The sequence below is a fragment of the Pleurodeles waltl genome, chromosome 6, assembly GCF_031143425.1.
Source record: "Pleurodeles waltl isolate 20211129_DDA chromosome 6, aPleWal1.hap1.20221129, whole genome shotgun sequence".
NCBI lineage: Eukaryota > Metazoa > Chordata > Amphibia > Caudata > Salamandridae > Pleurodeles > Pleurodeles waltl.
Window position 1 is genome coordinate 1330996364 of NC_090445.1, and position 24931 is coordinate 1331021294.

Below are 24931 nucleotides of genomic sequence, written 5' to 3' on the forward strand. Positions count from 1 at the left end.
GTTGAAACACCTAAACAGCTGAATGCCGATACTGGTGCAGCCAGCGCCAGAGAAAATGGGTCAGGAGACAGGTACATCTGTAGGAAGTAGTAAAGGAGAGTTAAGAGATGTAACAAAGACAATGGAGCTCCCTTCACTGTATGTGTTTAAACAACCAATGGTGGTGATAAAAAGGAGTCGAGGTTGGGGAGGGTGGGGTTATATATCATACTTTGATATCTTAAGAAGCAAACAGAGGAATAGCAAAAGGAAAAGGGCCAAAGAAAGAGGAGGGAGGTTAGTTCAGCAAATTAAATCAAGAACAACCCCATGACAGGGGCAAGAAGCAGCTATCCAAAAAAAAGGAGTGCACCTCAAAAGGGATCCAGAGTATCAGATATAGAAGACACCCAGTTAGTTAAAGAGAAGGGGCACCCCCAAAAGATTGCAAAGAAGGAAAGCAAGGAAAATAAAAAAGTGAGTATATTTGGAACCATGGGGAAGGGAGATTGGGAGGAAACGGTGGAGGAAGCTCAAGCCTTTGAATCATTTGCGCCTATTAGAAGTTATGAGCAAGGGAGTTGAGTGAGTTGAACTAGGAATCAGCCCCTTCGCATAGCCATCTGATTTTTTCCTGGAACTTAAGAGGTTATAAAAAACACTTAAAACAAGACGTATTCAAAGAAAGGTTGGAAAAGTATGACATAGGCCCTCATTACGAGTTCGGCCGTCTTGCAAAAAGACCGCCGAAGCCATGGGTTCCACAATACCGCCAGGGCTGACGGTATTGGTGGCCCCCTATTTTGACATTTCCGCTGGGCCAGCAGAAAAGTCACATCAACATTGCCGCCGGCTCTCTAATGAGCCGGCAGCAATGTTGATGTGCAGCGGATGCAGCAGCATCAGGCGCGCATTTCAGCAATGGGGCTGTGCCTGGGGGCCCCTGCACTGCCCATGCCATGTGCATGGGCAGTGCAGGAGCCCCCAGGGGCACCCAAGTCCCCCTTACCGCCAGCCTTTCCCCATGGACAGGCTGGCGGTTGGGGACTCATAATCCCCAGGGCAACGCTCCTTGCTGCACTGCCCTGGGAATTATGACCGCCTGGCGGAAGCCTGACGGTCAAGTGGAGGGGCCGGTGGTATAGCCGTGGCTAATGCACCACGGTCATAATACACTGGTAGAACACCACCAGCCTGCTGGCGGTGTTACTGCCAGTGTACCGCCGGCTGCCAGGGTTGTAATGACCCCCAAAGTGTGTCTCCAGGAAACTTGGTTGTGTAAAGAACCCGAACCAATAGATGGCTTTTTAAAGCTTTTTAGACTGCCATTCAGTTAGGTCCAGGTTGTGCACCTGGTGATCTAATTATTTTGACCTCAACTAGAATAGCCAACAGACTTACTGAGATAAAAACCAAAAGTCATTGGCCACTAGCTGGTCAAGTAGACCTTTATAATGATATTGGAGGGTCAAGACAGCTCATGATAATCAATGTATATATTCAGCCGGGGATGATAGTAGATTATGATATCCAGCTGGGTCTACTTGAGGAAGATTTGGTAGCAATATGTATAGGTAAAGCAGAACAGCTGGTACTGATCTTGGGAGATTTAAATCATAAATTAGATCCTGCAAGTAGTGATAAATTGTATGAAGAGATGCTGACAGCTGCAGGGATACCACAAAGTATCTTCCCCAGGACAGAAGGTACGGCCCGGTATAGGGCCCTAGAAAAAATTCTAGGCTCTCTAGGACTTATATAAACAGACGCACAAATACAGACCGCCCAGCAAAGCAGACTTTTCGAATAGGTAATTAGGCTTGTCCTATCGATTATTCCTTCATATACACTTGGCATTTTGGAGAAGTGCAAGGCTTTACTTGTGCATCTAGAGGGTAGTGATCACTGGCCCCTACAGTTAACACTCGGGACAGGGACTAACGCCCTAAGAGAAAGAGAAAGTGTGGTGGCAGTGAAGGTAGAGTACCCGTGTAGAATAACTACCCGAATCACCGAAAACAGCCTAAAAGTTCTTAATGAGCTGATGGTAAACTATAGGGATCTTAGGGCGGTGGAAGATTTTAATGATTTCTTTAGGTGATACAACAGGTTAATTGAGCAAATAGTAGACTGTTTGATAATAAAATTAAAAACAGCAAAGGACAAGTTGGATGGTTCACAAAAAATACATGGTATAATCAAGAGTGCAGGACTCAGGAGTTGAAGGTGTGGAAACTGGAAAGGGAATTCAGGAAAAGGCACAATAAGGAATCAGAACAGAAGCTCCGCCTAGCTAAGCAAGGTTATAAAAAATATTGAAGAATCGGAAATGTGAGTATATAAATAGGAATTGGGAGTTATGCTAGATGTGATAGGAATGCACAATATTATGGGGTTCTGGCAGTTGGTGAGGAGGGAAAAGCCACTGGAAATATGTGGTGTTTAGTTGGTGAAGATGAATAAACATCTGTACAACGTATATAGAGGGAAGGATGCTGACACAGAATGAGGAAATAAAGTTGAGGTAGGTGGGGTCCTAAGATCAGCTGTATCCTTGCAAAAGATAAAAGAAACAATTGTGACTCTTAAGCTAACTAAAGCAGCTGGCCCAGACAACCTTCCAGTGAATAAAAAATAACATCAGTTGGTGGGCAAGACTTTGACCCAACACAACCAAAGAATAATCGCCTAATCAGTTTACTGCATGTAGGTGAAAAAATCTTTGCAAAGTTATTGCTAGGGCAAATTAAGTCCTGCGTAGAGTTAAACAATCTGATTCCAGTAGAGCAAGGTGGATTTAAAGAAGGTCATTCGACAATAGACCATTATTTCAGTCTTTGGACACTGGCAAAAAAAGTCACTTGAGATACAAGGGTGTCTATTTTGTTGCTTTGTTGATTTCCGAGCCGTTTTTGATTTGGTGGATCAGAATTTGTTAAGGGATATGTTGAAGCGGCTTGGGATCAATTCCAATTTACTTTTCTTCCTTTAGGGTCTACATTTGCAAAATTGGGCCTAGGTGATCGTAGGTACGGGTGGATCGTTCTAAAAGAAGATCCCTATAAAGAATGGGTTGCGACAAGGATGTGTTTTGGCCCCTGTTCGCTATATTTTTCTCTGACCTGCCAGGCGTATTAAAGGAGGCTAGGGGCCTTTATCCAAAAATGGATGGCACCCATATCTCCTGTTTATTAACCAAGGATAACTTGGTGATCATTGATATTACAGAGCTGGGGCTGCAAAGAAAATTAGACGCTTTTAATACTTGCTGTCAAAGCAAACAACTTACAGTAAATTTGGATTAAATGAAAATAGTGGTGTTAGGGGAAAGGAAGAGTGCATTTTCTTGGTGCCTGAAAGGAGATGAAGAAGAAATAGTCGGAAAATCTAAATACTTAGGCATGAATTAAGATAGAAAGATCATATTGAGGCCCATATTTATACTTTTTGACGCAAAACTGCCTGACACAGTTTTGCTTCATAAATATTACCGCCGGTTAATGACATTTCTGTGCACCGTGCGGACGTTATACTTTGACGCACGGCGGTGCAAACCACAGGTGTGAGCCATCTTCTTTGACGCACACCAAAGCGTCACGTCGTAAAGGAAAATGACGTTAACGCGGCGGAAATGACTGTGAGGTGATATACGACACCGCAAACCGGATATGTGGCGTTTTTTGACGCAATAGCGTCAAAACTCTACGCAAACACAGCCATTTGTGCAGAGGAGAGCCAAAATGGATCCGAGATGCCTGTACAGACCCCAGGAAGACGACAACAAACCAGGAACCAGCCAGGAGGACCCACACAAGACCCAGGACAGGGAGAAGAAGAAAAGAAAGTGTTGCTTCAGTGCAGAGGAGCAGGAAATTCTGGTGAAAGGGGTGACGAAACACCAGCACCAACTGTTTGTCACCTCAAAGTTGCCAATCAATAGGAGAGAGGCAATATGGCAACAAATTGTTGACAAGATAAACAGTGTGGCAGAAGTACACAGAACAGTCATCAAGTGCAAGAAACGCTGGCATGGCTGCAAGCACAGGACCAAGGAAAAGATGTCCAGGAACAGGAAGGCAGCACTGCAGACTGGAGGTGGGAGTCCAGCACCGCAGGAGGCCCTGGACCACATGGAGGAGATGGCAGCAGCCGTCATCCCTGAGGAGATCGTCACAGGGATCCAAGGACAGGACAACGCAGACTACCAGGAGACAACGCACCAATGCTGACATCCATATTGTGGCATAACAATGCTATACATAGTTTACGCTACATTTCAACTACATATCGGTGGATGTGAAAGATCAGAGACTGGGCCAGGTCCACATTGTTCAGTGTGCTGCTAGTGCCAACAGAGCACCCACAGCCAGTGAAAGGCCTCACCATGAGAATGGAAGTAGACAGAGGGTTGAGTAGGACAAGAAGGTGGCAACTCACTATTTGGCCAGAACCAACACCTAGAGGAGATGATGCTGATGCTGACAAGTCCACAAACTGACCACAATACATGTGACATGCAGGTGGGGCATAGGCCTGGGAGAATGTCCATCTGAACGACTGGAGCAATAAACAGAAGACAAGATCACAATGTTAAAATCATCACAAGGCAGGCATGTCACATCACAAATGCCACAACACAGACACACTAATTGTACCGTATTTCATTGCAGAGGACGATGGATCTCCTGCAGATATGCCTGTCCAGGACTACACTGATGACATGGATGACGAGCTGACAAACATCAGCCACCAGACCCTCCAAGAGGTCCTTGGAACCCTCCAGACCCCACCTTCAGTCACAAGGAGGAGCACAGATACAGCAGCCATTGCGGAGTATCCACCCACCACCCTAATTGTACGACCTGCCAGCTCCAATACTGCTGAGGACTCTGACGACACTGGCACCAGCTTTGAGAGAACTGTAGTCAGAGTACTGCTCTTATAGTGACTTGTGGGTTTAGACTATATAGAGAAGGATACCTTATTACAGTGACTGTGTCTTAACTCCCACAGTAGGGTTTATATTTAATTACGTTATTTGGAGAAGCTGTTATATTTTTTTTGGTCCTGATGAAGCGTAGATGGATCCGGCTGGACCACTAGACTCGAAACATATTGACCCATGATTAGAGGAACCATAACAGGTTCAGGCCCTCATTACAACATTGGTGGTAAAAGCCGCTTACCGCCGTGCAGAAGACCGCCAACACACCGCCGCGGCCGCGGAATTCCACCACGGTCATTATGACCCAAAGGCCGGAATCCGGCAAAATCTAGACACCCACACAAGTCCGCCACACCAAAGGTCAGTGATAAACTGGCAATAAGAAATCCTCCACCGTCACGCCAACAGGAATACGCCTACACTATCACGACCCACGAATCCACGCGACGGTCTTTCAACCGCGGTATTCCATTGGCGGTACACACCGCCGTGCTTAAAATACACACATATATACAAAACACATCCACATTGGACAATTTGAAATACACACACCTGATATACATACACACACCACTCCCACACACCAAATACAATATAAAACACACACCCACATCACCCACAAACTCTTGCAACCAGAATTGTGACTGAAGGCCACAGAGAGACACCACCATCTACAAACGAGCATCCACAGGCACTCAACACCATCACCCACATAACATCCACGCACCTAACACAACACACCACTAAATATCGCTCCACACATCACAGCACACCCCACCCCACACATCACCCACACCACCCCATGGCATGGCAAAGACACCCCAGGTTCTCTGAGGAGGAGCTCAGGGTCATGGTGGAGGAAATCATCTGGGTAGAGCCACAGCTATTTGGATCACAGGTGCAGCACAACTCCATAGCTAGGAAGATGCAGCTATGGTGAAGAATCGTGGACAGGGTCAACGCAGTGGGACAGCACCCAAGAAATAGGGATGACATCAGGAAGAGGTGGAACGACCTACGGGGGAAGGTGCGTTCCGTGGTCTCAAGACACCACATCGCGGTACAGATGACTGGTGGCGGACCCCCCACCTCCACCCCCACAACTAACAACATGGGAGGAGCAGGTCTTGGCTATTCTGCATCCTGAGGGCCTCGCAGGAGTACCTGGAGGAATGGACTCTGGTGAGTCAAATCTTTACTATTACATCCCCCACCCTACCTGCATGCCATCATATACCCCCACCCTCGCCCTCACCCCATCACTCCTACTCCTTATACATGTCCCAATATCACAAACCACCCATCCCAACACCAAGCCCTGCATGTAACACCAAAGCATGGACGCCCATCACCAAAGCATGGCCACTGCACATACCCATACACACCCCTAAACCATCATCACACAAGGTCCTACACAGCAATGCAAGCACTGGGGTACACGGTCACCCACCCATTGCACACCATGGCACACACAGATGCAATAATAATGCTTTTACACCCCTTCAGGACCCCTGCCCAACGTCACCGGACAGGAAGGTCCAGACATGTCCACTCCACCCACAGTGATGACAGCAGCTCTGTCCAACTGGATCTAGATGACCAGCCCGGCCCATCTAGGACCTCGGGACAGTCGGTTCCCCTCACAGTGGCACAGGCCACTACAGAGCTTCCCCCCTCTGGAAACACCAGCACAGCACCCACCCAGCAGGCCCATACCTCTGTCCCCAGGACAAGTCAAGCAGCAGTGTGTCCACCACTATAGGGAACCCAGGCTAACCCACCACCCCAACAACACCAGGGACCTGGGGGCAGTGGCAGTGGGCACACTGTTCAGGGGACAGAGGCCCAGGAACACAGGGGAACTGGGAGGGCTGCTGTGCGACAGGGAGAGGACAGGCCCAGGGAACCCACTCTCCATAAGGCCCTCTCCAACATCATGGGAGCCTACCACCATTCCCAGGAGACGATGGCAATGGTACTGGCCAAGTTTCAGGAGACCAAGCGGCTGCAGGAGGAACAGTATTTGGGGTTCAGGGAGGAACTCAAATACATCAATTCCACCCTGGGCACCATTGTAGGGGTGCTGAAGGAACTCCTAAACACCAGGAGGGACACTGTGGCACAACAAGGGGCCCCTGACACTAGCATGGATGATGAACTGCCCACCACCTCTGCCGGCGCTAGTGGACAGGAGGCACCGCCACAGGACCACCACACCAGCACCCCACCCCCTGCAGAGGGAGAACCACCCTGCAAACGGTCCCTGAGATCCAGGACAAAGACAGAGAACGATGCCAAGACCCCGCCAAAGAAATGAGACCACCCTGATTGTCTTCCATTTGTCCCACCTTGTCACCCTGTCCATACTTAAACTGCCCCAGCTCCACTTCCTATGCCCCTTTGGACAATGCACCTGTGAGACTAATAGACTGGAATCTGCCATGGACATTCCTCCACCATCACCATTTTACAACCCCCTCCAATATTGAGCACTTAAATAAACTCCCTTAAAGCACAAACAATCTGGAGTCTGTCTGTGATTTCAAAATAGTGTATTAGCAATTACAATGCTATTTCAAATGTAATGTCAACATATCTATGTCACACAGCTCTAGTCCATGAGGAAACAAAGCAGATGTCACACAGTGGGACCTACATCTGTGAAATCGTAAGGGAAAGTGTCAACTCAGTGACCATACACACTGTGAAAATGACAGACAGTAGAGAGGTAGTCGATTTAAATTAGTTGTAGCAGGCAGGTTTGTCTTCTTACCTGTGTCTCACTGGAAGTATTGCAGGATCACCGTGTTCCTGTTGTAGATGTCCTCTTCTTCTGCTTCCTCGTCTTCACTGTCCACAGACTCCACAGCTGCCACAACAGCTCCATCTGGACCATCCTCTTGCAGAAAAGGTACCTGTCATCGCAAAGCCAAGTTGTGAAGCATACAGCAGGCCACAATGATCTGGCACACCTTATTTGGTGAGTAGAATAGGGAACCACCTGTCATATGGAGGCACCTGAACCTGGCCTTCAGGAGGCCGAAGGTCCGCTCTATAATCCTCCTAGTTCGCCCATGGGCCTCATTGTAGCATTCCTCTGCCCTTGTCCTGGGATTCCTCACTGGGGTCAGTAGCCATGACAGGTTGGGGTAACCAGAGTCACCTGCAAATGGCAAGGGACAACTGTTAGACACACACTAACTCATAGGGACATCCACAGACCCAGACAATTATTCACACTGATTTGGGTCCAGGTGCTCACCTAATAGCCACACCCGTGGCCTCTGTAGTTGCCCCATCACATAAGGGATGCTGCTATTCCGCAGGATGTAAGCGTCATGCACTGAGCGAGGGAATTTTGCATTAACATGGGAGATGTACTGGTCTGCCAAACACACCATCTGCACATTCATCGAATGCTAACTCTTCCGGTTCCTGTACACCTGTTCACTCCTGCGGTGGGGGGGTACCAAGGCCACATGTGTCCCATCAATTACACCTATGATGTTGGGGATATGTCCCAGGGCATAGAAGTCACCTTTCACTGTTCGCAATTCCTCCACCTGAGGGAAAACGATGTAGCTCCGCATGTGTTTTAGCAGGGCAGACAACACTCTGGACAACACGTTGGAAAACATAGGCTGGGACATCCCTGATGCTATGACCACTGTTGTTTGAAACGACCCACTTGCTAAGAAATGGAGTACTGACAGCACCTGCACTTGAGGGGGGATTCCTGTAGGATGGCGGATAGCTGACATCAGGTCTGGCTCCAACTGGGCACACAGTTCCTGGATTGTGGAACGATCAAGCCTGTAGGTGATGATCACATGTCTTTCCTCCATTGTCGATAGGTCCACCAGCGGTCTGTACACTGGAGGATGCCGCCATCTCCTCACATACCCCAGAAGACGGTGCCTATGGAGGAGAACAGCGTGCACAGAGTCAACCAACTCTGAGGTACGTAACCACAGCTTACTCTGAACATATTCATAAATTGAAATTTGCCTGTATGAGTGGTTAGGCAAGGCTAGGTATGTGTGACGCAGTCAAAAATAAAGCCATGTGGGCTCCTGAAATGGCGGCTGCCTGACCTGTAATGCAGGACAAGGGGATATGAGTTAACTGCGCTGGTATTGTACACCGTCGCGGTAGGAGGTCGAAGACAGCGGTGCAATTCTGCATTGGTTAACATTGGACCCTATGGGTCCCAGGAGCCAATGACGATGTACGCCGGCGGTGACGGTATGCACCGCCGAGGACGTGACTGCCATTTTCTCTCTGTTGAGTCACTCGATACCTGATCTTCGACAGGAGAGGACCTACACTGCAAGTGCTGCTGTGACCTCAGTCTGGAAGAGACAATGGCTCGTGTGTCTGGGGAAAGGGCCCCTGCTTTCAGCACGGAGGAGTTGGAGAAACTCGTGGATGGGGTACTCCCCCAGTACACGCTACTCTATGGTCCTCCAGACAAACAGGTAAGTACACTGTGAGCATGCTGTATGGGCAATGCCTGTGTGGAGTGGGGTGGATGAAAGATAGGGGAGGGGTGAGAATGAGGCGTGCATGAAACGATGGTGAGTGCATGTGCGTCATGGCAAGGGTAGAGATGCAGGCCAATGACTGTGATGGTGCAGTTGGTAATTACTTCTCTTTTCCCCTGTACAATTCCTGTAGGCCAGCGCCCACCAGAAGAAGGACATCTGGAGTGCCATCGCCAAGGAAGTCCAGACCCTGGGGGTCTACCACAGACGGAGCACCCACTGCCGGAAAAGATGGGAGGACATTCGCCGCTGGAGCAAGAAGACCGTGGAGGCCCAGCTGGGGATGGCCTCCCAACGCGGGAGGGGTGCCCGTCGCACCATGACCCCCCTGATGTTCAGGATCCTGGCGGTGGGGTATCCGGACTTGGATGGGCGCTTGAGGGCATCACAGCAGCCACAAGGGGGTGAGTACATTCTGTTGATTCAGCGCGCATTTTAGGTGTCTGGGTGGGGGAGGTGGGCTGTGGGTTCCCCTAGGCCAATGCGAGTTTGCTAGTTAAGTTCCCTTCTTCAGGCAGGCCCTGTGGCACCCCACCTGTGTACAGTGCCAACTACACCTAGTCATGCTCCTGTGTCATCCATGTGTGCAGAAGTCGGCCATAGCCTTGTAAGCTATGTCCCTGGGATTGAATAGTGGACCCCAAGTGCGCGGCGTAGTGCAGGGGGCTTCTGTGTCTGTCGTGTTCGCCAACGGTGCATGCACTGAACATGTCTTTCTTCTGTTCCCCCCCCCTTTTTGTGGTCTCCCTGTACTTGTGTGCATTAGCATCATCAGGCAGAGGAGCAGTGGCACCAGAGCAGGAGAGAGCTGCATCCCACATGGCCCTGGAGGGCGACACCACGGACTCCGAATTCACCAGTGAGACGGAGGGCAAGGGGAGCTCCACGGCGGGGACAGGAGCTGACACCAGTGATACGGACTCCTCCTCTGATGGGAGCTCCCTTGCGGTGGCGGCCCCATCTGTGCCCCCGCATCTATATGTACAACTGCCACCCCCCCTACCAGCACTGCCCTCCCAGCAGCCCCTCAGCCTTTGCCCTGTGCCCGCTCACCCAGGAGGGTGGGCATTACCTTTGCCCCAGGCACCTCAGCCCCTACCACTGTCACCCCTGCTGCCCTCCGTGAGGAGGCCATTGACCTCCTCAGTTCCCTCACTGTTGGCAGTCTACCATTTTGAATGCCATCCAGGGTGTAGAGAGGCAGTTGCAACAGACGAATGCAAACCTGGAGGGCATTCATTCTGGTCAGGCAGCCCTTCAGCTAGCTTTTCAGACTCTGGCCTCAGCACTGATGGCAGCCATTGTCCCTCTCTCTAGCCTCCCCCCTCCAACCTCCTCCACCCAGACCCACACCCCTGTACCTCAGCCTATCCCAAGCACACCATCAGACCAGCATGCACACACCTCAACACACAAGGGAAGTTCTGGCAAACATAAGCACCACACATCCCACAGGCACTCACGCAAGCATCACACACATGCAGACACACCAACATCCACTGCCTCCACTGTGTCCCCCTCCTCCTCGTCTCCCTCCTCCCTCCCTGTCTCGTTTCCACTCACACCTGCATGCACTACATCCTCAGCCACTACGTCCATCACCAGCACACCCACCACCACACCCCGCACACGTGCAGTCACCACCCCCACTACCATTCACACGTCCCCTTTGTCCTCTTCTAGTGTGTCTGTGAGGCCACCTCCCAAGGTACACAAACGCAGCCACACACCCACCCAACAGCCATCCACCTCACAATAGCCTCCAGCCCATGCACCTTAGCCGAAAGTCAGCAAACGTACACCTCCTACAACCATGACCTCTTCCTCCATTCACAAACCCCCTCAGCTACCCGTCCCAGTGTTCCTAAGAAACTTTTCCTGGCCAGTCTTGACCTCTTTCCCTCACCTCTCCCACTCCGTCAGTCTCCTAGGGCCCGACTCTCCAGGTCCCAACCTAGCACCTCAGCCACAACATCGGCGGGACCAGTGGTGTCAGTAGTCACATGATCATGGAGTGCACCAGGCAGCAGGGCAGCCAGTGTGTCAAGGAGGCACAGCATGGACAGTCCCCCACCTGTCAAGCATCAAAAGTTGTCCAGTGCCCGGCGGGAGAGGGGAAAGAAACCAACCACCAAATCCGCTCCCAGGGGTACAGTTCGGAGTGTGGACACAGGTACTACACCATCCAAGGTGGGAAAGGGGCACAGTAAAACCGGCAAGTCTGGGAAGATCAGCACAGCGGACAAGACCGCCAGCAGCCACACTGCCCAGGAGAACACCGCCAGCAGCAGCCCCGCTGCCCAGGAAGCGACCGCCAGCAGCCACACTGACACAGACAAGACCGCCACCAGCTGAACCGCTGCCCAGGACACCGCCGCCAGCAGCCCCGCAGGCCAGGACAAGACCGCCACGAGCTGAACCGCTGCCCAGGACACCGCCGCCAGCAGCCCCACAGGCCAGTCAGCGCCAATGAATCCGACGCTACTGAGTACGCCACGGGCAGGATGAAGCACTCTGGGCACAAGGCCCCCTCCAGAACCAGTGGAGTATCACATCCACTACCTCAGTCGTTGGCAGGATGAAGCACTCTGGGCACAAGGCCCCCTCCAGAAACCAGTGGAGACTGTTATCCACTTGAGAGACTGTGGCTTTGCATTCCCCAGGATTTCACAGTTGGCAAACGACCCACTGTAGATACTTGAGAGACTGTGGCTTTGCACTCCCCAGGATTGCATAGTGGGCAACCCACCCACTGTAGAGACTTGAGAGACTGTGGCTTTGCACTCCCCAGGATTGTACAGTGGGCAACCCACCCACTGTTATCGACTTGAGAGACTGTGGCTTTGCACTCCCCAGGATAAAGCACTGGGCAACCCACCCACTGTAGAGACTTGAGAGACTGTGGCTTTGCACTCCCCAGGATTGAACAGTGGGCATGGAGCCGACTCGTGGATCTGGCGTCGTGCACTCAACCGGCTGAGGTGCCCCCTTTCCCTTCCCCCTGAGGTGCCTGTTTTATTTCTATCTGAAGCCCCTGCAGTGTTCTCTCCGTTTTGATCGGGTATTAAGTGTGGGCCTCGCCCATGCCTTTTGGGCCCAGTGATCCACGGACTATGATGGTGGAATCCCTTGGACTTGTGTTCTTGGTGTATATAATTGTATATAGTATAAATGTATGTATTTGTAAATATTTTTGATGTATGTAATTGAATTTATCACAATTATTCGACTCATTTCCTTTTGTCTTTGCATTCTTCCAGGGGGTTTGGGGGGGTGTAATAGTTATGCATCAATATGTATTAGCGTGTGTGTTGTAGTGGGTGAGGGTGGGCGTGGGGGTGGGGATATTGCGTGTGCGTGTGTCACTCTCTTTTCCCTCCCCCCTCCCCTGTGTCGTAGGTGCAGTACTCACCGTTGTCTTCGCCGCCGGAGTTCGTGCTCCTAGTAGAGGAGCAGGAAGATAAAGGCTGGCAGGATCTGGAGCTCGGGTTCCATGGCATCCTGATTCCTCGTGGGTTGTGTAGAGGTGAGCGGTTTCCCTTTGAAGTCCTGTTCCAGCCGTGTTTTTGTTCACGGGGAATCCGCCCCGGAAAAGGTGGTGGATTGGTGGGTTGTAATAGTGTGGGCGGTACATTGTCCTCTGCCTGTCTGTTGGCGGTTACCGCCGCGGTGTTTGTTTGTACCGCCGTGGCGGTCGGAGTGTTAAAGTGGCTGTCTATGTTGGCGGTTTCTGCCACAGTCGTAATTCCATTTTTTTCCCCACAGGCCTGTTGGCGGTTTTACCGCTGCTTTAACACCAACCGCCAGGTCACCTAAGTCCTCTCATGTTTTCTGTTTCTTTTTTTAGAGTAATTGAGCATCCTCACTCAAATCTTTACTTTCACTTTGGTTTTAATTTTGGTCTTCGTCTCATTCGTACTGATTAAATTTATGATGTGTTTTCAGATGAAGAACCAATTTTAATTTTTGCTCTGTCCTGTTTGTCTTGGTACCTGTAATAAGGTATCCTTCTCTATATAGTCTGAACCCACAAGTCACTATAAGAGTAGTACGGTTAAGAGCCGCCCATCGGGGAGCCCGTCAGGCATTGCAGCGCCGGCCTGGCGAGGAGCATTCCCGATGATGAAGCCAGTCATCCATTGTGATGCGTGATGACTCTTGCTCCTGAAGCAACAGGTCCCCTGGAACTTTTTCCATGTCTTTGAACAGTGTACCCTTTTACTTTTTGTGACTCCACGTCTACACACACTGAGGTATGTGTTGCCCCTTCACAACCATCACCAACAAGGGCAGAGGAGGCAACACACACATCAAAAGATGAAGACCAGGAACAGATCACCTTCACACGTAAAAGTACCCGGTAGCACTAGTCCCTGCCACATGGCCACCTATTACCAAGGTCCTGCGCTTTGTAACATGCCAGTCTTGCAACAACTGTACTCAAGCACTGTTCTGCAAACCACTGTTTGTCTTGTCAGCCTGCCCAGTGATTGTCTCTCACTAACTCTTTGGCACGTCCTGTCCCTCTGCACTGTCTGACACTTCACCCCAGCATGTCCAATGACATGTCCTTTTGCACTTGTGTAGGATCACAATGGAAGATGTCACTATAATGGACTCACAATCATGTACAATGTACATATAGCACTACAGCACTTTTCAATAAATAGCACTTACACAACCACTTTGTCTCTGTGTAATGTGACACATCAACCGTGCAGTAGATCAATGAACTTTGCCTCCTGTCAATTATCATAGATTGTCAATACAACTGTCCTGAAATAATGTGGCCTGATAACTATGCCCAGTGGCCTGGATTCTACCATACTCTGCCCTTCCTGAGGAAAAGAGAAACTATACACCATAATGCTGTGTTGGACAGATTAACGCTTCCTCAAGGGATGTCAAAACCAGAAAATAGTGCCTTCAAAATGTTGCTTCAATGCAAAACTAACGTATGTAACATTGCCCACAAATATAAGCTAACACACACCAAACTGCATGAATGGAGGTGTATGAGTTTACATCCAAATAAGTAATCATGCAAACAGTGTAACAAACGATCTATGTGAGTTATGTACACTATACTACAAGAGAGCATACGACCACTCACCTTATAAGGGTTTCCTTGGACATGAGACTGCAGTCAGACATAACACAGTGTCCCCAATACTAAATCTGGAAGCACAGTATGTGACATTGAAAACACATCACGAAAAAACACACTTTGGGATCCATAGTAACTGTGATTGGTGGTTGCAATGAATGGCCAAATCTTAGCTAAGTAGCTTTGGGGTAGCTGCCAATGTTACAGCTCAGTTTGGATTTGTTTGCAGCATAGAACACAAAATGTAACACAAAAGGGACACTGTACACCCATGCCAAGGCCCTGATCTACAAGCATGTGACATATACTGTAAAGGGTTACCTACATATTTATTAAAGAGTAAAAACAGAAGTGAAAACTCAGGGAAAAGCCTTACCTACCCTAATCTACTCTAACTACTCATTACCCACAACTGTCCCTAACTAACCTAAGCTAAACTTACTTATCACATTTAACGAAATGTTCTAAACATCAACCCTCCACCCCCCTTATGAGAAGGGACACATGGATGACAACAGATACTAAACTAAACACATGCTATCCTATACTAAACAAATATATATTTTTTTGTTTTATTTAAATTTTGTAAACACACAAGAACCCAAACATTGCCCCCACCCACCCACCCATACACTTAAAAATAAACAGTAGAAATATTCAGGACCCCCCACCCCCACCCACTAACACTAACTAAACTAACAGCCTATACTAACCTAACACTAAGCCCCCAAAACCCACAAAGTATAAGAACCAGGAACAATGTGGGAGAGGAGGGAACCACGTTCGTCTCATTTTCTACAGGTTGGCCCTCCGGAGGGTCCTCTTGATCGAACGAACCCGCTGGTTGATCTGTCGCACCTCCTGCTGCAGTCGGCTCATCTTCCTAAGGACACGGTCCAATTTTCACTGCATTTGTCTAAAAACAGCAGGGTCAATGGCTGCATCAGGGGTGGTCTGGGTGCCAGCTGAGGAAGCATGGGGCCGTATAGGGTCCATGGCTGTGGGCTGCCCTGCAGGTGGTGCTGTGCTTGGGCCAGGAGCAGTTGCTGTGGATGGTCCCACAACGATCCCAGCTGCTGGTGGTGACACCTGGGTGGTAGTGGTGGTGGTGGTGGTTGTGGTGAGCAAAGAAGGTCCCCCTTTTTGGAAATGCCCTCTAGCTCCGGAGGCTCATTCATGGCGATATCTGCGGGCCATTTTTCGGTACCCAGACTCGACATCAAGGATGTGCCGGTATCTCATTGCCTGCCGTTGAAACTCTCTGACCTGGATGGGTGTCATTTTTTCAGCTGTTAAGACAAATAGAAAATCTATCATTAGGTACTGCATTGTGTGAAATGGCACAAGAAGTAATTCAGACAATACATCTATTGTACTTGTAACAGCTCATATCATCATACAGATCATTGATTGTCCCTGAGGAGGTACATGGTAAGCCAGCCTACAAAGGTCCTATCACACATAGCACATCCAAACCCTACAAGATGGGTAACAACAGGCATGATTTTGGCATCATAATTCTGCCAGTTTTCAGCTAACAGTCATGCTGGACATCCTCCACCACTGCCAGGGCTACAAATGTCATTGTACGGAATGGAAATCTAGGGCCACATGATCTGCGAGTTGTAAATGGACATGCCAGTATAGTAAGCATGTGCTAAACATGAGTGTGTATACTAGGTTCATACAAGTGATTCACTGATTTACATGTCTGTGTACGAAACTTGTATCATCAGTCCTAGGTACACTATTCACAAACCTATGCCTGTGTCTGAGGGGGAGGGGTGGACTAACAACTAATAAATTCTAACAACAAGGACACCCAGGAAGCTTAGGAAAGCAGGACATGGGTTTGGCCCAGCACACACACAACAGGTAAGGAGGATCTCCAAATAGGAGACAGTTAACCCTTGACCAATCCCATCGACACTCATGTTTGGAAATGCAAACCTTTCTCCACATCATTTACTACCAGTGAGCCATGACTTACAACAAACACAGAGATGCAAGAACACCCCTGCCCATGAGTTGCATGCACACCTAGGCCGTTGCACTCAAGTGCCACATACTCGTAGCACTACATGTGGAGCTACATGCTGCTAGGAAGTTTAACCTACAGTTCAATAAGTACATTAGTGAATAGGGAAGCAGAAGTCTGTGGTTAAGCATTTGGTGTCCCCATTCTGGGAGAATTTTGGTCTGACTGGCTGACTAATTCACTAATATGGTCCATTGTGACTTTTTCGAAATCAAGTTTTATCCACATGACTCATCCCTATTCACATTTCCATGCCTGCAGGACTGACCTAGAATACCAAAATATGACAATAGGATAAGGATTGGCCAACTCAAAGATGGTGATAAAAGTGATATTTCACTCATGTAACAAAACAACTGATTGGCCAGCGCATCACACCTTGCTCTGTGTCCAACACACAGGAGTCCATCACACATCACCAGAAAACACAACACATAACAGACATATAAACACTTACTGGAGTTGTCTGGGTCCTCGAATGGAGCCACCTCGCCAACGGTGTAGGGTGTTGGTCCACCTGTAAGGCATGAAAGGGAGAAATGTGCTCAATGCCTTTGCACTGTACAACAATTCCAAAGACAAATACTATGTGTAAGAGTACATCAGAAAGTAAATTCTCTCAGACATGATGATACTGCATCCTACGTAGCACGACTAACATGTACATACCCTGGGTCTCCAGTGAGTGATACACACATATCTGCATACATGCAGTGACCCTAAATATCATGTGTTGGCAAACATGCTCCTTCATTAGTGAGTAGACAAAATCATGGAGTGTATTCGTCTCATCATGTGTATCCATGAGAGACATCCAAAGCCACTTTCCGTGAGGACTGCATTACCAGTCAACCAGCCATTGTGACTATGACAAATTTATGACACACAGGTACAATGTACAGAGGGCTAGGAACAGTTGTTAGCCCTCATTTTGTTACAGTTTCTTCCTTTGATGTGGCACAGTTATGATGAGTTGCACCAACCACAGAGATATGAACCTATGTGCATACCTCTGGCCAGCCATCCCTAATCGAAATGTGGCACTACAAACTCCAAATACCAGTCTAAGATGTTACCTGAGCGCAGCTAGAACTTGTTACCTATGTGTCCAAATCCAGATCAGACATGTATCTGAAATGAAGGAGGGGCACAATAATCCCTAGGATTTTGGGAATTTCCATGATCAGTTTCCTTACACACTCACCAGACACACATGAGACATATGTTAGGCCCACATTGCTATCATCGTGAAGCCTGCACTCATTTTCAGCCTCATGTTGTGTTTAGAAAGTCAGTCTAGCTGTTGCGTCAACAAATGATGGTAATGAGTTGGAAATGTCTATACCTCACAGGCAACTGTGGCCTATATCTATACATAATTGGCTCCTGATTTGTGTTGCTGTATGACACAAAGGTGGCACTAACTTACATAATTAAAATGTATTCAGTAAGTTTGCGGAGCTCTTGCTTCCTAACAGCTAGCAATTGTGGTTCTTAACAAAGTAGAAATATGACCATGTATGTTTCTGTAGCATGCCACACACTCAACAACATTGCTGGCAGATATTGTAAAAATCAGCTGATGTCACTACAGAGCAATTAAACGTGCACATTAACATGATTTGTACTCACTAACAGGGCCACCAATCACAATCCCCAGGTGGTCCAGCAGATCTTGCTCCCTGGAGACAAGGTCAGCCCAGCGGTGCTTCAGCTGATGCTCGTTTCTGGGTGTCTTATAAATCCTTTGCAGGTGATGCAAGACCTTTGCCCACCAGAGCCTCCGTGCCTCAGTGTGATACCCCTGTATCACACACCCACCTGCCTCAATCATTAGGGGTAGGAAATGGCACACCAGCCAAATTAATCCACACAGCTCATCCTCTCCCATCCTGCCAAGATGAGGTCTACCCAACATATTTGTAAGAATAAAGAAATAGGGGATAAAGGGGAACAAAGGAGAATAGGGGGAAAGTAGGAGAGGAAAAGTTTAAAAAACTACTAAAACAGCCCAACTAGACCAAACTAACACTACCCACAACAGACTCCCAACAAAACAAAGACAATACTTTACAACACAAATGAGCACAAAAACCACTCAGACAAGATACTACAACAAGTTTTTAATCACAAAAAGACAATAGAAAGACCACACAGGAGACAAATTCACTAAATATACAGAGACAATTGAAAAACAGCCACGCAGTCAGGAAATATCACAGACTACAAAGTGAAAGTGAAAGTACACCCACTGTACCTATTCTGTAAAGAGGCTATCCTATTACATCACTTCCTGCCTAAAATGGCGGGTGTTTTATCGCCATGCGTCAAAATATTTTGACACATACAGACACATACTGTGCGTCATTGTTTTTGACGCACAGGGGTAGATTTGAGCCCGCATCCATAAGTTTCCAAATAGTTTTAAACTTAACCAATTTTTGGAGGTACAGTGTGGAAGATACCGCTCAGGGCCAGTGGTTCTTTCAGGGCATTATGCGTCATTTTTCGGCCACAAGCGTTATTTTTAGATGCATGTGCGACATTTTTTTACGTGTATGCGGCAAAATTTCAAACTGGATTTGGGCCATTTTAATGTAATATTACAGTTGTGACAATACTGAGATAGGCTGATTGCACCCACTTTGGGCATGACGGTGTATGGGCACATGTGACACATCATACTACTGCAGACCATGATCCGCTACTTCATGTACAGGATTTTCACTCTTGACTGATGCAATAGCTGGCCAAACGTGTGGCCTACATATATGTATTGCACAAATTGGGCATGTTTGGCGCCAGGAGAGGATAGCAAGGTGACGCACATAAGTACAATACCTCAATGCCTATGGCTCAATGTGTGTGCATTGGCTACTAATATTGTTTTTGACCCACTGTGTGAGCATCACAAGATGCATTATTGCAAATATACTTGTATGCATGTGGAGTCAATGTGTCCAACCCTCGGTTGCAAGTCAGTGTGGAAATGAGAGAGGACATGTGTTAGTCATACATGTAGCAACAACTGCTGTGTACACTTTCTAGTTTTTGGGTAACATAAACACCACAAATGTCAAAGCATGCACCGGATCGATAGCAGACGGTTGTTCATGTCAATGGTCCAAACCTTGGCCATCACATGTCCTGGAATTTTGGATACTGCTTCCTAGGCACTTGTTGGTGAACCCACCATGAGTCAGGCACATGTACATACTAAATGGGTACCGTGTTATTGACACGGAGAGCCAAAGATGAACCACATTTGTAATATCACACCACAGTTGAGGTCATATGACAGAGCCACAACTCTCCTGTGGCAGTGGCGGACCAGCAGACCAAGCAGCACGTGCCACATATTTCCAGTGATCAATTGCACAGAGGTGTCTGGTTCATGTGTGTGGGCCAATGTTAATCCTGTATATATTTAGGGGACTATGTTGTCACAGTTACATCCAGGTCTAGTCATGAGTCAGTGGCGGCTATTCCTGTATCTACTGAATATCCTTCTGAGATCAATGGAAGTAAAGCCAATGAGGATTTGTGTACCAACATGGGGATGGTCCGACCCTGTCACTGCAGATATGTTATGAGACTGTCAACAGGGCAACCTTGGTGTGCTGATAAAGATCATATCTCAGGAGTCTTGTACCGGCAGGTGTCATTACAACATTTGTACACAGGTTGGCCTGTAAAGTTCCCACTTCATCTGGGAACATCATAGCCTCTGTGTTAATTAATCTCGCAGCTATTTACCACGCACGGCCCATCAGTATGTTGTGAGCAATGTGAATCAGCGTGTGAACTGTCAGGGTCCTAACATGTGTGGACTTTTCATGCACATTATCTGACGTTGCTGGTTCTGCTGGAGGCACCATTCCCAATACCTGCATACGGCCATGGTAGACTGTTACAATTTGTCACTAATGCATACATGAGACCCAGACAAGGGATAGGCCATGATTTGGGTATTTGGAGACAAGTTCCCAATTATGGTACGATAAATAAGAAGATTGTGCTATATAACATATTTGAGTATACATTGAAGAACCACCTGACAAAATACCCCCAGAGGAATGTGAGGGTTGGGAAAGCAACTATGATACATATGTAGCCACAAGGAACCTTTAGGGTAACGCACAGACAGATGCCAGTCAGGCTAACAGGATGCAGGGTCAATCAGGATCCAGCAATTTCACAAGGTACATACTCAGTGGTCTGACTAAGACTGGTCGGAGGAAGAACAAGACAGTTAACATGGAAAACTGCGTTTGTCCTGTGTTTTGGAAGGTGACACATAAACCCAAGGGCTGTGTTACACAGTGTATTTTTCTGGCAATGCATCAGAGTGTAAAAATAAAATAAGATAAAATGGCAGCTTCTATGCTGTTCCAAGCATCTGCATGGGCCGTGCATGTTCAAATGGCTGGTCTGCATGGAGGTGCTCACAGGTGTGTGCTGCATCAGTTTTTCACAAGTCCGGAAGGTGAGATTTGAGTTCAAATGGACAACAGTACCTTTCACATGGGAAGCAATCTACAGGTGAGAACAGGGCTTAGAGACTACAAGCCAGTGTTTTATTTAACCCGACGTCCATGCAGACAGATGTACAATGACTATGGCATACCATACTAAAGGGTGAAGCACACTGGATTAATATTGTTAGTCTGTGTGTGTGTAGAGGAGGGAATATCTGGGTACACATATTACCATTCCAGGGACCTCTTAAGACGGGTGGGGTGAGACCGGGAACATGGGTGTGTCAGGACTTAGGACATGGGCTGACATGTACATGGAATGTCATGTGCGCAATGCTTGTCATAGGTGTGGCACTTGTGCTCTCTATGTTCTGCTTATATGGAATTCTAGTCACACATGGTCCTTGCAAAGGTAGGTGATGTACCAGTTACTGCTGTCAAGGGTGTGGCCATACATTAATGTTACCGTTGCAATTGCACATCCCCTGCCTCATGTATGATGCATTTTGTTCCATCATTGACTGATGGTGTCTTAGTTGTGTGCCATATGCTGCAAAGAATCATGTTGCCAAAGTGTATGTGTGAAGTAGGTGTGGTCCTCTGCTATTGCCCTTCAAAGGTGAAATGTACAGGATATATGTCATTTACAGTGTGTGTGAATGTGACTATTGAATAATAGGCATCACAATTGCTTTGGAAATTTCTGTGTCCTGATCGGTATATCAGCAATCCTCCATGAGGCTACACTCTTATTCTGATAGTTAGAGATAAAGGTGAGAAAAAATGATTACCCAGACCATGATATGGTGATTATAATAGGTGTTTATTTACATATGTTAATACAGTGGTGATGGTGAGTTGATTCAAAAGAAATTGTTGAAAATATGTTGGCGCCTACGCAATTCTGCAGCAGTGTTGGGTTGGTCCCCCTCATGTTGATGGCCAGCATCCTCCTCTTCCTCCTCTTCAGGCATTTGTGGCTCTGGTTCTAATAGGGGAATGTTCCTTCATACACGAATGTTGTGCAGGATGGCACAGGTTAAAATGATCTTGCAGACCATTTCTGGTGAGTATAGGAGGCTGCCACCAGTGATGTCGAGGCACCTGAATCTCGACTTGAGGATGCCAAACGGTCCTCTCGACTATGGTGCGTGTCCTCCTATGTGCCTCATTGTAGGCATGCTCTGCTGCAGTGCTTGGGTTGCCAGATGGTGTCATAATCCATGGCTGAATCCCATACCCCTGATCAGCTGAATGAGAAAATGATTGAGAACATGTTGACGTAGCTTGCCCCATCAATATCACCTTGCATGGCAGTAATTCTCTTGTGTTGTCTGTGACTCATTTGTGTTTGTGTTATTGTGTTGATTCCTAGGCTTGTAGGATGTACCATCGGCATTGGGTTCTTTCCTTGGCTGAACGAGTGTTTGGCTGCTGACCAATGTCAGCAGTATATTTTGGGAGTTGCAGTACAGTGTGCACTCCCTAGCATTGTGACTTGTGATACAGGTGTCCCTGTGTCTTCACTGGGGGTGAGATGATAGTTCCATACACAGAATCAATTCGACAGTGGTGGTAACACGTTTGCATCTATGTACCCTGGACATCCCATACCTTTTGACATATGCAATGGATTAATTTAAATATCAGTGAGACGCTTACATTTTGCAAGGTGACAATTAGCCAAACTTCTCCGTACGTTGTGATCATTGACGTCTTAACATTTGACTGTACACTAATTTCACATGTGTGACAAGTTCACTGCAGACCTATTTCTCTGCCCTTGGTAAATTGACTCAGGTTGTAACGTCTGCCTAGACTACTGCACATGGTCTAGTTCAGCTGGCTACCTTGGTTGTGAGGTTGGCGGTTTGAGTTTCAGAAGGTCCATAAGGCAGTACATCTGTTGTGTGTGTGTTAATTTGTCACAATGCGTATGCTTAGGAATGTGCACCTTCCATATAGTACCATCAAGATGTGTTCTTCGCACAGTCCACTTGCCCCTTGGTAGTGGGCAATGTGAGGGCAGGAGTGATGTGAGATATTGGAATGGCCTCAATGATTGCATGTGACCTTTATTGTAGTCACCATAATGCTATGTGAGTCACGGTGTTTGAACTGCAGCAAATTACATTCCACACCCCTTACACAGTACGTATTGGCTGAAAGGGTGTTTGTTTGGGTGTTATTGATGTGTTATTGGAGTTTTATCTTCACAGATGTAATGGCAGTTGGCACCATGTGTTTGTCATTGTGTTGTATACATTTTCCCCTTGTGTCTGTGGAGAGGCATCAGTTTTTATTTGGAACGGTACTTTGTCCCTAGGTGTGTCTCCCATTGGGTGAGGATATCAAACATGCCTTGCGGTGTCACAACCTCAGTGTGTTCCTGTTCACATGTCGCTGTCGTGGTGTATGTGTTGTTTGTCCTAGAGGTTTGCTGTGCAGTGTGTATATAAGTAGGTTTCTGTACTTACCAACAAGTAGTCCATTTCCATATCGTCCATCCTGGAAGTGTTGATTGATGGTACAGTGACAGAAGATGAATGAATCATGAACACTCCCAGGATACTTTGCCACGATGTTGGTGATCAATCCCTGGTGATCCAAAATGGCCTGCACATTGATAGAGTGTGTGTGCTTCCTGTTGCGGTATAGATGTTCAGTTGCAGCAGGTGGCACAAGGCGTACATGTGTGCAGTCAATGGCACCAAGGACGTGTGGAAATCCATTAATGAGGTAAAACCCCTGTTTGGTCTCCTGCTGCTTCTGCTGTGTGTTTGGGAAGCAGATGTGCCGGGGTGTGAGTCTGATGATGGCATCCAGTACCTTGGGCAGGAAGGCGGAGAATGATGGCTGTGAGATCCCAGCAACCAGGGCGCCAGTGGTTTGAAAGGATCCACTTGCCAACATGTGTAGTACAGCTAGCAGATTTGTTTCTGGTGGGATGGTGAGGGGTGTCTGCAAGCTGGGTGCCAACTGTGGCTCTATGTTGTGCAGTAGCTGCTGAATGGGTTGCCAGTTCAACCTGTACCTCTGGATGATGTCATGCTCCCTGAGGCCATGAAGGGTTGTCCTGGTGCGGAATATCCTCTCCTGCCTTCTGCGTTGCCTTTGGGGTCCCTGCTGGTGTTGTGGAAGCTGCTGTTGTTCTTCCTGTGCTCTGCATCTGCATGCACGCTGGATGAGAAGCGCCTCCTGTCTTCCTTTTGCTGCTCTGCTAATCGGGCTGTGCGTCATTTTCCGCCTCCCGGCCGTGCAGGATTTTTGTGTGGTAGCATAAATACAGCGCACGGGTGTTTGTGTCATTTTTTGGACGGGAACGCCTACCTTGTATATCATTAACGCAAGGTGGTTTCCCGCATCCAGAAAATGACGCACACAGCAGGATTTTGACGTCCGCGGGCGTCAAAGTTTAAATATAGTGCACGGTTTACGCCCATTGTGCGCCAAAATATTGATGCACATTCGTTGCAGACGGAGTATAAATATGCCCCTGAGTCTTTTAAAACTAGAGTATTAACATCAGTTTGGGGATTAAAGCAGTTCAGTAGGAAGTATGGAGGACCGCCCCTTCGTCCAGTACTATCCGCCTTTAATGCTATTGTACGTCCTCAATTTCAGTATGGTGCAGAAGTTCTAACTCTGTCAGGGAAGTTGAACTGGGAAGCGAAAGAAAGTAAATGTGTGAAACACTTGCTCTCACTACCCCCCTCAAGTAGGATTCAGGCTATAAGGGCGTAGTGCCAAATGACGGTGTGGAGTTATCAGGGAATGCAAGCTGCATTGAAATTTTGGTTGAGCCTTTCTGAAGAGGGAATCTCCAAAACTGCAAAATGA

At 47.8% G+C, this 24931-nt stretch overlaps 1 protein-coding gene across 1 annotated transcript in view; it reads left to right on the forward strand.

Moving 5' to 3' along the window:
- Nucleotides 1-24931, forward strand: part of SH2D4B (SH2 domain containing 4B) — a 1234963-nt gene that overhangs the window by 1122437 nt on the left and 87595 nt on the right. The window lies entirely within an intron of this gene.